The sequence below is a fragment of the Phascolarctos cinereus genome, unplaced genomic scaffold (genome assembly GCF_003287225.1).
Source record: "Phascolarctos cinereus isolate Bilbo 61053 unplaced genomic scaffold, phaCin_HiC Scaffold_2;HRSCAF=192, whole genome shotgun sequence".
Taxonomy (NCBI): Eukaryota; Metazoa; Chordata; class Mammalia; order Diprotodontia; family Phascolarctidae; genus Phascolarctos; species Phascolarctos cinereus.
This window is the reverse complement of record NW_027555625.1, coordinates 204,536,772-204,550,236: the sequence shown is the minus strand read 5'-3', so window position 1 is coordinate 204,550,236 and position 13,465 is coordinate 204,536,772. Positions and strand designations below refer to the sequence as shown.

Genomic DNA, 13,465 nt, shown 5'->3' with positions numbered 1-13,465 from the left:
AGAAATAGAATACTGGATGATTGGAATAGATTAGGTATATGATGCACAGTAGTAAATGACTATAATAATCTAGGGTTTGGTAAACTGAAAGACTCAAACTTTTGGAAGAAAAACTTTTATTTGACAAAAACAGCTGAGCAAATTAGAAAACAGTATGGGAGGGACTTAGTATAGACCAATATCTTACAGCATTTACCAAGATAAGTTCAAAAAGGTACCTTATTTACATAAAAAGTGATATCATAAGCAAATTAGAGGACCATGAAATAGATTACTTGTCAGATCTATGGAGAAGGGAAGAATTTATGACCAAACAAGAGACAGAAAGCATTACAAAATGTAATATGGATAATTTGATTACATTAAATTAAAAGGGTTTTGCACAATCAAAATTAATGCAACAAAAATTAGAAGAAAAGCAGAAAGCTGGGGAAAACATTGTTTACATCAAGTATTTTCTAATAAAGGCCTAATTTCACAAATATATAGAAAACTGAGTCAAATTTAAAGGAATAAGTAATTCCTCAATTGATAAATGATAAAAGGCAGTTTTCAGATGAAGAAATCAAAGCTATCTATAGTCATGGGGAAAAAATGCTCTAAACCACTATTGATTAGATAAACGCAAATTAAAACAACTCAGAATCACATCACACCTATCAGATTGGCTAATATGACAGAAAAGGAAAATGATAATGTTGAGGCAGTTGTGAAAAAATTGGGACACTAGCACTGTTGGTGAAGTTGTGAACTTATCAAATAATTTTGAATAACAATTTGGAACCATGCCCAAAGGACTATAAAACCATGCATACCTTTGCCTAGCCACTGCTAGGCTGTATCCCAAAAAAGAATAAAACAAGGCAGGGGGAGTAGAAGGGACTTATTTGGCAAAAAATAAATTGTTTTTGTGGTGGCAAAGAATTGGAAATTGTTGGGATGCCCATCAACTTAGGAATGGCTGAACAAGTTGTGGTATGGAATGTTACTATGCTATAAGAAATAATGAGCAGGATGCTCATTGAAAAACCTGGAAAGACTTACACAAGATGATGCAAAGTGAATAAGTAAGCAGAGCCCAAAGAGCACTGGACACAGCAGCAATGATAGTGTATGATAATCAAAGTGAATGACTTAGTAATTCTCAGCAATACAATAATCTAAGACAATTCCAAAGGACTCCTGATGAAAAACACTATCCGTCTCCAGAGAAAAGAACTGATGGAGTTTGAATGCAGATCAAACCATTCTATTTTTCACTTTATCTTTTGTGGGTTTTTTTTTTGGTCTTTATTTTCTTTCACAACCTGACTAATATGCAAATATGTTTTGAGTGGTTGAACATGTATAACATATATCAAACTGCTTATCATCTCACGGAGAGGGGAGGAGAGGGAGGAAAGGAAAAAAATTTATAACTCAAAATTTGAAAAAACATGAATGTTAAAAATCAGGAAAAATAAAATTGGAAAAATTGGGAAAATATAAAATATTATTCAAATTTTAAAAATAAAATCTTTAGGTAATACAAACAGTGCTATTCCTGACCTTCCAGTATGCCTTTTTTTTTTCTTTTTCCTCACATAAGCAAATATACATTTGCTCCAAATATTGACCATTAACTCGCATCAGACTCTGGTACATGGCTGAATTTTTAGCTTCAGTTCCTAGAAATTGTCTACAAAAACTGAATACTGGAAATCAAGAGCTTATTTTTCATTTGTGATATTCTTTTAAAACAAATCTGAAAGTTTCAAAATATATGCTGAGCATATGAATTGCCCAAGGGGATGCTGACTATGCAGTGTGAATTCCAGCTATAAGTAGAGATGCACAGAAGGAACAGTAGGGCTGATTCTCATAGTCCGGTAATTTCAAGGGGAGAAACCAGAAGGCCCGTGCTCTGTAGGGGCCCTTCGCTAAATAGTAACAGTGCTGAGATTAACTAATAATAATAATGACAATGATAACTACTCATATTAGTTGATCCTCACAACAACCGTGTGTTTTAAGTTCCACAGTTACTATTATCCCCACTTTCAAGATGTGGAAATTGAGGTCAAAAGAAAAGTAGCTTGTCAATAGTCACATAGCTCTTAAATATTAAACATTCAAAGTCATGTCCTTCTGACTCTAAGCCTACTGCTCTTTCCACTATACCACGTTGCCTCTAAGCAATGGCAACTCTAATACCCCTGGCATTTAGTAGCATGTTCTACCTTTTCTAAGACTACCCAAAACTTTTGTCGAAAGTTGAGGAGACTCTGAGAAGGTCTCACATTTACCTAGGAGTCCAACATTTGTTCTTGGGAATCCTTGTGACAGTGTTTTTAGAGCTAACCAGTGGTTTCATAAAGTGGCAATTTTCAGGAGACAAGATTTAAGAAGTGGCAGAAGAAAACATACATTAAAGATGACCCATTATTTTCTTTTATTCAGTTCTGTCCAAGATCCCCTACTAAAACAGGTGTCTCCAAATGTGAACTAATGCCAAGAAAACGGAGTTTTGTCTCAGGCACCATTTTATAAGGGGGACAGGGAAGAATTCTGCAATCATCTGATGCAACAACCCCAGGCCTATTACTTCCAAGGATTCCATTACTATGACAGTTCTCCAAGAGCTGTTCTCCTCCCTCCCCCATCAACCCTTGTGGGGATGAGAGAGAAACTTTTCGGAGGAGAGGTTGTTCTCTCTCCCAATATGACTATACCCACAGCTGGACTGGCTTCTGTGTTACCATCATTGCTCTCTGTCAAATAGATTTGCCCCTACCACCCCACACCAATAGTGTTACATCTAGTTGTGCTTCTGAGTGCTTCCATCAGAGCAGAGACCTGAGCCTTGCAATGAAAGGCCAAAGGAGACACCATGCTGAGGCTTCTGAATATAGGAAGTAAGGAAATTAACAAAAACTTCCCCTGCCTTCTCCAGAGGGGCCAATAGCCTAAAAATTTCTACCAGTGTGAACCCAATTGACAACTCGTGTTTACATGCAGCGATATCATTTAAACCTCACCTTCCCTTTCCTCAATCTACATCAAACTCTGAGTCATACTGTACCAACATCTGACAGCATGTTCCATCACATCTCCAGTGATAATGATGATGATAAATATGACCTGATCTGTGAATGTATGAATATATTTCTGGTAGGGGTTATGGTGCCACAAAAAGGAAGGGAGTTCTGCTGAGTGGAAAATCATCCATATTTTAATCAGCAAAGGACAAGAGATCCCTTAAGAAATTTTATTTATCAAGTTTGGAACTGGAAGTCATGGCACTGCTGTTAAGATGTAAAGTTTATGTATTCTGTGCAAAAGTGTAGCAATGTATTTCACCTCAGGCTAAAAATACAGACATCCCCACAGCCCTCACTCCTGCTGCAGGAATAAAGGGATTTAGAGTTTTGTTACTGAACACCAGAAACCTGCAGGTTAATGGGCCCTGACTGCTTATGCAAGTGACTCAGAGAGGAGGAAAGTTCTTCTACCTAGTTTGCAAAAAAAGCAAAAAAACAAAAACAAAAACAAAAAACCCTCAGTAAATAAAGGTTGGAATAGTGACTTTTTTTTTCCTGGCTTTGTTTTCTTTTGTTTTTGTTTTTTGTTTGGTTGTTTGTTTGTTTTGACTGTTTGATTTGGTTTGCTTACTTGCTTTTGCTTATGTCAAGCTGAAAGCTTCCTCTAGAAAAATTTTTCCATTGCTCCTATTCTTCCCTCTGGCTCAAATAGAACAAGTCTTATCCCTCTTCCCTATGACATGAAGACAACTATTACATCCTCTCAAGTCTTCTCTTCTCCAGGATAGATATTTTCAATTCTTTTAGTCAATCTTTGTATGACATTATTCTGAGTCCCCTCACCATCCTGTCACCTTCTTCTGGAACACTTGAGTTGTCAATATTCTTCCTAAAATGTGGCAATCAGAACTGAACATATTATTCCAAATGTTATCAGATATAGAAGAGAATAGTATATAGTGTGACAATCATTTTAGATGTTTTATACACGGTGACATTCCACTTTCTAAAATGTTGACTCTAATATATAGGATGTGTGTGTGCACATGCTGCCTACTAGTATTGACTTTTTAGTATGTGTGACAGATTCTTAATCATCAATAAAAGCCAACTGTTCAGTCACAAAGTCACCAGGTATGACATAACAGCAAGAGCACTGGGTTTAGAGTCAACATATTTGGATTCAGATCTTTGCTCAGATATTTACTGTGCAGTTCCTAGTCATGGTCAATAACATAGATATTTAATAAATCTTTGTTGACTGATTAATTGATTGATCAAGCAGCCTTGAGAAAACCATAAATACCGGTTTAAGTTTCTCTATCATGACCTAGTTGATCTCTATCTTCTGTTGTTCTTTGATTTCAACAAAATTCTAATGGTTTTTCCGCCAGTGGTTGAAAATACACATTGTGTGCAATATAGTGGATGTGTTTACAGGATGTGTCTGCAATTAGAGTTTCTTTTTTTTTTTCCTTTGTGGAAATTCTCAGACTTCTTTGTAAAATCCTAGAATTCCTCAGAAAATGAGAAATAGGGTTTGGCGTTTGGGATTATTGGCAGTTCCCTATATTCTTCCTACAGAGATGAATGTACCTCTGGCATCAAATGCATAGGATGTGTGCCCTACATTGCACAGAGAATTGAAGTTATCCGTAACATTAGAATTATTATGTAAAACAAGGAATTGTAACAATTCAAAGAAGTTTTGTGGAGAATTAGCAACTTGAACTGACCTTAAAGAGTAGGTAGAATTTGGTTAGAAGAAAGGAAAAACTAGAGGAAAGGTGAGGAGGAAGGACTTTGCATCAGGAGCAATGTGATAGAAGAGAATATCATGCATTTGATGAACAAGGAGACACACTTAATATGAGTGGAAATATGTCAGCATGTCAAGTTGTAGTACAAATATGAATTCATTCCCTGTTATCTCTTTACAAAGTATAAAACAGGTTTTTCCTGATAGCACAGGAAGGGCAGTTAGTTCTGGACAGGCTGAAGTCCTAGAAGTAATCAAAACACAAACAAGGCATTGAACAGTTTTGAGAAGTGTGATGCATGCACTTAATGTGTAATGGAGAAGAGAGCACATTTCCTAGCATTTTACAGGATAGTTTACAGGATAGATGAGAGAAATGAAAGACTAGGATGATACCCACCAACAAGGCAAGTATTGCATTAATACAGTTCTAAGCTAAAATGATAACAGAGGTAATTGGTTAATCAGCAAGCACCATATGTATCAGGCATAGTACTAAGCACTGGGTAACTGGCGACAATAAAACAGACTCTGACCTCAATATATTTACCTTCTGTTGGGGGAGATAATATGCATGTAAAGAAATAAAGAACCCTCTCTAGGTTACTCTACCATTTTGCACTTATATTCATGGATTGGATCCACCAGAGAGTAGCTACTATTTCTAAAACTTTAACCCTTAAGGCCATCACCAGTGCATTTACCTTTACCAGGAAACCAGTAGAGGAAATTAGCTCAAAGCAAAGGGTTTTAATATAGATATTATATTGAAAAAAAGCAGTGGTTATACACATTCCTTGTATACAATTTGGGGTATACCTTCTCACAAATACACTTAAATATGTAAGAAGAGTTGGTCATAACAAGTAAAACACTTATGTAGGGAAGACATGTGGCCTAGGAAAGTCATAACTTTCTCTATTTGTGTTATCCTCATTCTGCTTTTTGCCCCTCAAATTGGGGTTCAGTGTCTTTATGTGTCTGTGGAGCAGGTTGTTCATTTGAGGTTCCTGGGTCTACTGCTCTACAGCTGAAACATCAAAGGTCAGATGTTGAGAATCCATAATTCAATCACTTCCCAGGGTCACAGGTATATTTCTATAGAGATGATTCTTGTCTCTGACTCTCTGTATATCTGTTCCCCACTGGATTCAGTGTCACTTACTGAGTAAATAGTCTGAAGCACAATACTGTGACTGATGGAGAGCAAGAGAAAGCACCAATATAGTCCCCACACCATCACCACTACTATAACCATAAAGGTGAAAGAATACTCTACAAAGCTACTCATTGCCTCGTTTGTACTTTGATTGCTCCTAGAGTTTATCAATCATCAGCCTGTCAAGGGCCAGTTGCCCTGCTGTGCTATCAGGAAAACTGTTTCATACTTTGTAAAGAGATAACAAGGTGCAAATTCATATTTATCCTTCATCTTGAAATGCTAGCAACTTTTCTATTTCCTTTGATTACTTCAGCTAAGCTAGGAATAAAGCCAAATCCCCCCTACACATACAGAGAACACACACATGCACAGACTACACATTACAAAACAATATATGAAATATCTTAAAAATAAACACAAAACAAATTTGGTGGGAGGAGGGCACTAGCAGATGGAGGAATTAGGAAAGTTTTCTTGTGTCTTGTAAATGTAATTTTGTAGGAAATAAAAAATGAGATTCCATAAAGCAGAGGTGATTCAAGAGAGCTCTCTAGGCATGGGAGACAGCCAATGAAAACACAGAGACAGAAGACCAGCAAGAAGAGCAGTCTGAACAGACCATAGAGTTCTGGAAGAGCAATAACGTATTACAAAGCTGGAAAGGTAGATCAGGGCTAGGTTGGGAAGTGCTTTAAAGCTAAACAGAAACATTTCTATTTGATCCTCGAGACATTAGGGAGCTATTATAATTTACCGGGTAGAAGAGTGACATGGTCTAGCACATAGACTAGCACTTTAGGAAAATCATTTTGGCAGATGTGTGGAAGATGGATTAGAGAGGGGGAAAACTTGCCAATTAGAAGACTAATTGGTGGCTTTGGGCTCTAGGAACAACCTGCTTCGTGTCAAAATGGGCAAGTTCATGAAGCCCAGGAAGGTGGTGCTGGGCCTGGCCGGGTAGTGCTCTGGGCACAAAGCCATCATCATCCAGAACATTAATGATGGGACCTCCAACAGGCCCTACAGCCATGCCTTGGTGGCAGGTATTGACCATTACCATCTCAAAGTGACTGTAGTAATGGGCAAAAAGAAGATTGCCAAGAGATCAAAAATCAAGTCCTTTGTGAAAGTTTATAACTACATCCATCTCATGCCCACCAGATACTCTGTGGATATCCTATTGGACAAAACAGTCGTCAACAAGGATGTGTTCCATGACCTCGCACTAAAACGTAAGGTGAGGAGGGAGGCCAAGGTCAAATCTGAGGAAAGGTACAAGACAGGCAAAAACAAGTGGCTGTTCCAGAAGCTACAGTTTTAGAACTACTTTGTTGGTCAGTAAATAAAATGTTTATTGAAAGTGAAAAAAAAAGACTAATTAGTGAGTGCAACAGAAGGGACAGAAAGTAGGGGCATTTTCAAAAAGGAATCAGTAGACTTAGTGACTAATTAGAACCGATAAAGGAAAAGCAAATCAAGGACCACACAAAGCTTTCAAATCTAAAGGACAGGCAGTATGGAAGATAACAAACAGCAGAAATGAGGAAGCTAGGATGAATCAGTTCTAGGTAAAGAGGAAAAAATTCATTTTTAGACATACTGGGTTTCAATCCAGATGCATGTATCCAGAAAGCAGATTGGTGATATGGGACTGGAGCTCAACAGAGAGGTTAGATCTGGTAATGTAGCCAGGGGAGTTGTTTCTTCAGAATTAAGATTTGAACCCCTATGTTCACATAACCTTCCAAGAACAAATATGTAGAAAGGTAAGAACAGAGGGCAGAACACTAAGCCTTGGAGAAAATCCACAATTAGGAGGAAAAGAGAACCAGTAAGTACATAGAGAAGAAATGGTCAGAAAGATATAAATCAGGAAAATGCAAAACAAACAAACAAAAACAGAAAAACAAAAACCCAGTATTCTATGAAAAAGGGATGGAAGTTGGGATGAGAGATTTATCAAAAGTGTTAGAGACAAAGCCACAGCCCTTTAGTATCAAGCCTTTGACAGGACCCAGGAGCCAAATGTGGTGTGTGAATTAGTGGTGCTCAATTTTAACATTTGTCAAATGTTAAATTTAATGACCAATTAGGACAGATGACTTCAATTGTTAATTTGTACCTAATACTTAAATTTCATTTATACTTTCAGTTGGATGAGGCCCACTTATTTTGGCTTAATGGATCTTTGAGTTCTGTCTATTTGATCAATGAATCAGAGCCTGTACATATTTGTAAAATGTCTACTTATGCCCAGCATTTGGTCAGGTGTCAAAGAAATTGAAGCCACAGTCTCTACTTCTGAATAATTTATAATCAAACATAAGTGGAATAACTGTCTCAGCAAAAGTACAAAAGATAATATATAATTAAATACTAGCTAGTATCATGTAAATGAGTGTTATTAGAGTTCAATAAATTCAATTCTCATTTTAATGTGACAAATATTTATTAAGCTCCTGCAATATGCAAGGTATAATCTTACGCTCTAGGGATTCAAAGGAAAAAAATAAAACATCCCTGCCCTTCTCATTTAGCTTATAGTCTACTAGAAATATAGGGTGCAGCAAGGGGCAAAGAGGGTCATGCAATTCAAAATGCACATAAGTAAATAAATACAGATCATATTACAAGTAATATAAAGTAATTTCAAGAAAGACAGTAACAACTAGAAAGAATCAAGAAAGGTTTTCTATAAGAAACAGATTCTAAGAGGCAAAGATTAGGAGGTCTAACAATTCAGGCACGGGGACAATCTGAGAAAGGCACAGACATGAGAGATACAATGGCACGTGTGGGGAACAGGGAATTGATCAGTTTTGTGGGAACATAGAGTATATGAGAAGGGGTAGAATGAAATTAGTCTGGCAAAATAGGTTGGAAACAAATGTGATGGGCTTTAAATACCAAACATAAGAGCTACTAAGTTATCCTAGAGGCATTAGGGATGCACTGAAGCTTTTTGAGTAATAAAATGATATGGTCACACAAACTTTTAGAATATCAGCGTGGTAACTATATCGACACAGAATCTTCAGAATTCTGAAGATCACCTGTCCTAGAAAGATAAGGTACCAGACACTGAGGTCCTTTCTCCAAATGAACTGCCAAGCATTCAAACTCTATTGCAGAGAACATAATTCCAATTCCAACTCCACATTGTTCACATGGCAAATGTAGACTAAAAGACTTTTACAGAGAACTTACACTAGGCAAGCACTTAGATGGAGATCAGAAGTGGTACAAGGAGTCTCTCAAGGTGTCTTTGAAGAACCTTGGAATCAATTGTGAGACACAGGAGACATTGGCATAGGACCACCCAGCATGGTATGTCTGCATCAAAGAAGGCATCATGTTCTATAAGAAAAGCAAAATTGCAGTACCTCAAAGGAAACATGAAATGTGCAAATTTAGAGACATCTCCATTCCAAATATTCACACAGAATATTGTGCCCAACCTGTGTTAGAGCATTCTGAGCTCATATTGGTCTGATCAGCCACAGCCAGACACATTGCAGCTTGATTCTAACACAATGATGTCATTTTGGTCTCTTCAGAAACAAAGGACAACTATCAATATCTTGAATCATCCTCAAGTTTTAATTGGGACTTATATCTGTACTTAGAGTCTTGGGTGATTTTAAGTTTCTCTGGTAAGAATAGAGTAGGGATCCATTCTAATACATGTAGGAAAGTATTTTGAGATGAATAATAGAATGATAATAGCTCACCTTTGCCTAGGGCTTTCTGCTTTACTAAGTCTTGCACATGTATCATCATATCATTTGATCTTATATGATAAAAAACACGGCAATGAATATCACCACTTTGCAGGTGCAAGAGCAGACATTGATTGAGTCAAGAAACTTGTAAGATACTCTAGCCCTGATACTTTTTAATCATGTGAAAACATCTCACTGAATCAACCAATCCATCAATCAAAGGGTCTTCTATAAAATTGCAATCCAGTTTAGGCTCTGGCATTCCAGTCAGGAAATGTAGGTTCCATCCAAACCCTTGACAAGAAATTTTTTTCTAAGAGTAGTTGAAGAGAGAAGAATCTTTTCTTTTCTTCCCTCTTCTCTTTGTAGCTAGGGAATTTCCAAGGGTCAGGGTATTTGGACTTCTTATGAGCATCTTATCAGTGTTCTTGGAATAGTTGTGATAGTGGCAGTATCTAGGGATTAAGCCAGACACACAAAGGAAAGGATGCTTTAGAACTCTGTATAGGAATCACAGCAGAAAATAACAACCATGTACAAGATCTTCATAAAGACTTCACAAAGAGAAGCAGAGGACTTCTAACAAAAGGATTTCCAGGATCTGTGCTCTAAGTTTTATCTTAATTTCCTCAGATTTTGTATATACTTATAGGAGAGAGGGACTCCAAGTATGAGTGCAAGTTTTGCACCAACTATTCTTATGCTATGTTAGTAAATATTCCAAACTAAAAGCTAATTAATACTGGATGACTAATTAACACCAATTGATAATCATGGAGTAGGAAGCACATAAATGGGAGCTTGTGAGCTACAGCTTGACTTGCTAGTGTGATTAGGAGAATAATTCCAGAATATGTGCTGCATAGAAATAGTAATGGAGCCACAGGCAAAATGACTTACCTCAGGTCACATGGCTAGTAAGTGGCAAAGTTGTGACTCAAAACCACTTCAGTTTCCTCATTTGCAAAATTGCAAATTTGGACTTGATGACCCCTAAAATTCCTACTCACTCAGAATCTATGATTCTATGATCTCCTTAATGCAAGTCCAGTTCTCTTTCTCACTATGCCATAGTACTTTTTAACAAGTAAACATATATATATATATATATATATATATATATATATATATATATATATATGTATATATATATATATATATGCATGTGTGTGTATATTATATATTCTTTAAGGAAAGCTATATTATTTATTGAGTCTTAAGGTAGCAAGGTAAAGTAGAAAGAGCACTGTATTTACAATTTAAAATTTAGTTCAGATCCCAACTCAGCTACTTACTACCAATATCACTTTGGGCAAATCACTTAACATCTTTCAGTCTCGTTTTCCTCCTAACTAAAGAAGGGTCTTAGACTTGATGAACTCACAAGATCCCTTCTAACTCTAAATCTTTGATCCTACAATATCTTGTGGTTGGAGGACCATGATGCAAGGTATGTCAATAATGCCTACCTGCACCCCTGCTAACCCTATTTATCTCAAATCATTTGACCCAGGCCTAGGGAGATAAGATAACATTTCATGCCATTTCATAGGGATAACAAAGAAAAATGCTGAAGCAATTGCTGATGAACTTATCATGGGAAACTCTTTTCCCAATACATCCAGGGATTATTATCATAAGTCATAGAATATGCTAAAGGGATGATATCCATTTGTTTTGTCATGATAGTAACCTATATTTCTGGAGCTATAAATGCAGTGAGAAGTGAAATAAGAGACTAAGGACTCAGAACTAGGTAGATTGCAAATTTAATATTTTAATGTTTTGAGTAATTTTAACCTCTAGGTCAATTTGATATAGTCCATTAAGGGGTTAATCAAAACTCCTTCAGGCCTAGCCTTGTGGATTAGGCAAAAAGAGAAGCAGCCTAGGTGTTTGCAGGATAAGAGACTTTTGGTGGCCAGCAGGAATATTGTAACCTTTTAAGAAAGGGCTATTTTAGGCATGTGCCAGATATGCCAATTTGTAAGGCCAATGTACTCATGGTTTAAGTAGGACAACCCTTCATGGGCTATTCAAGTATAGCACCCAATTAATAAAATAGCTGCGCTGGATAAGTAATCCAGTGACACACCATCTTTCATCTAAAGAAGGCAGTACTCAAGCCACACAAAAATGATACCCCATATGAGATCTAGTACCACCACAAGTATACCTATGCTCTACACACAGAAAAGCAATATGAATGCCAAAGACTTGTGAGTCTTCCAAGGCTTAGGCTGTAATTTAAGGACACAGGCAAAAAAGAGCCAACATGGAAGGGAGAAGCCAGGAAGTTGCCTGAATTCTTCCCACTTTTCCTTGGAAACAATGTGAAATCAATCTTCTAAAATAATTCTGTAGTGACAAAATCCACATAAAGATGAAGTGAAAGTATTTTCTAGCCCAAGATAACTTAGAAGGACTTCAGGAAAGGTCTTCCTCACTTGGGTAAAAGAGGAGCACAGCCCAGCACAGGCATTGTCCAGGCAAGCCAATGGGGAGATTCTTAGCCACAGCACAGATCAGCAACCAAACTCCCACAGTCTTGACACAGCAGGCCAATGGCACAGCAGGCCAACTGTGACACCTCCAGGACCAGAGCAGCAGGCAAACTTCCAGCCCTGAAACCCAACTCACAATAGGTGCAACTAGACTGGGCTACCCTAGCCCAGTAGGCAAGCCACCAGTCCCAGAGGCCCTTCTACAGAAAGCAAGTGACCAGACCCCTGACTTCCCAGTACAAGAGGCTTGGGACAGCATCCCTTGTATCCCAGAAGCAGAGCTCATTTTTTAAATGAGCAAGAAAAAGAAAAGAAAAGAAGAGAAGAGAAGAGAAAAGAAAAGAAAAGAAAAGAAAGGAAAAGAGAAGAGAAGAGAAGAGAAGAGAAGAGAAGAGAAGAGAAGAGAAGAGAAGAGAAGAGAAGAGAAGAGAAGAGAAGAGAAGAGAAGAGAAGAGAAGAAAAGAAAAGAAAAGAAAAGAAGAAAAGAAAAGAAAAGAAAAGAAAAGAAAAGAAAAGAAAAGAAAAGAAAAGAAAAGAAAAGAGCCCTAACTAAAGAAAGCTGGTTTGGTGACAGGGAATATCCAAACATAAACTGAGAAGAGTAAAGCAATGTCAAAATGTCTACACGTAAAGCCTCAAAGGTGAATATAAATTGGTCTCAAGCCCCAAAAGTCCTCTTGGAAGAGCTCAAAAAGGATTTTTCAAGTTAAGTAAGAAAGGTAGAAAAAATCAGAAATGAAATGAGAGTTATGCAAGAGAATTATGAAAAAAGAGTCAACAACTTGTAAAAGGGAAGAGCAATGGTTTACTGAAGAAAACAACTCCTTAAAAAAATAGAATTAGTCAAATGGAAAAAAAAGCACTGAAGAAAAGTAGAAATTAAAAGTAGATTTGGACAAATGGAAATGGAGGCACAAAAGCTAACTGAAGAAAATAATCCCTTAAAAATTAGAATTTGGCAAGTGAAAGCTAATGACTCCATAAGGCATTAAGAACCAGTCAAACAAAATCAAAAGAATGGAAAAATAGAAGAAAATGTAAAATACCATATTGGAAAATGAAGTGAGCTGGAAAATAGATCCAGAAAAGATAACTTAAGAATTATTGGACTATCTGAAAGACATGACAGAAAAAAAAAAGATCCTGGACAGCATCTTTCAAGAAATTACCAAGAAAACCCACCCTGATACTCTAGAACCAGAAGGCAAAATGGTCATTGAAAGAATCCACCAATCACCTCCAAAAGAGATCCCAAAATGAAAACTCCAAAGAATATTGTAGCTAAATTCCAGAACAAT

At 37.0% G+C, this 13,465-nt stretch overlaps 1 pseudogene; it reads left to right on the top strand.

The window, feature by feature from the left end:
* Positions 1–6,851: 6,851 nt before the first annotated feature.
* Positions 6,852–7,262, top strand: LOC110212716 (large ribosomal subunit protein eL27 pseudogene; annotated as a pseudogene).
* Positions 7,263–13,465: the final 6,203 nt, after the last annotated feature.